The sequence below is a fragment of the Artemia franciscana genome, chromosome 15 (genome assembly GCF_032884065.1).
Source record: "Artemia franciscana chromosome 15, ASM3288406v1, whole genome shotgun sequence".
In the NCBI taxonomy this organism is placed as follows: domain Eukaryota; kingdom Metazoa; phylum Arthropoda; class Branchiopoda; order Anostraca; family Artemiidae; genus Artemia; species Artemia franciscana.
Window position 1 is genome coordinate 7113362 of NC_088877.1, and position 346 is coordinate 7113707.

Here is a 346-nt window from a genome sequence, read left to right on the forward strand (position 1 = left end):
TCAGGAAAAAATAATGGAAGAAAATGAGCGAGAAAGTTTGGAGAGAAGCTAGAGCTTGGTGGAAGATGGGGAAGTTGAAGGTTCTTTAGACCTATTTTGCCAAGTACTTTATTCAGTAGGGGAGAGGGTTGCAAGTGGGAGAGAGAGTTCTGAGGGGAGTTTTTATGACAGTGAGTGTCGAGCTAGGACAAATATATTGAATAGTTTATTTATATTAATAAAAGAGTAGAGAGGGATGGAAGAGTTTGAGAAGACCTCTGAGGAATATAAGATGGATAGGAGAGAGAGTAAAAGGCTTAAAAGGAGAAAAAGAGGTCACTTGAATTTGAGATGAGTAAAAAAAAAA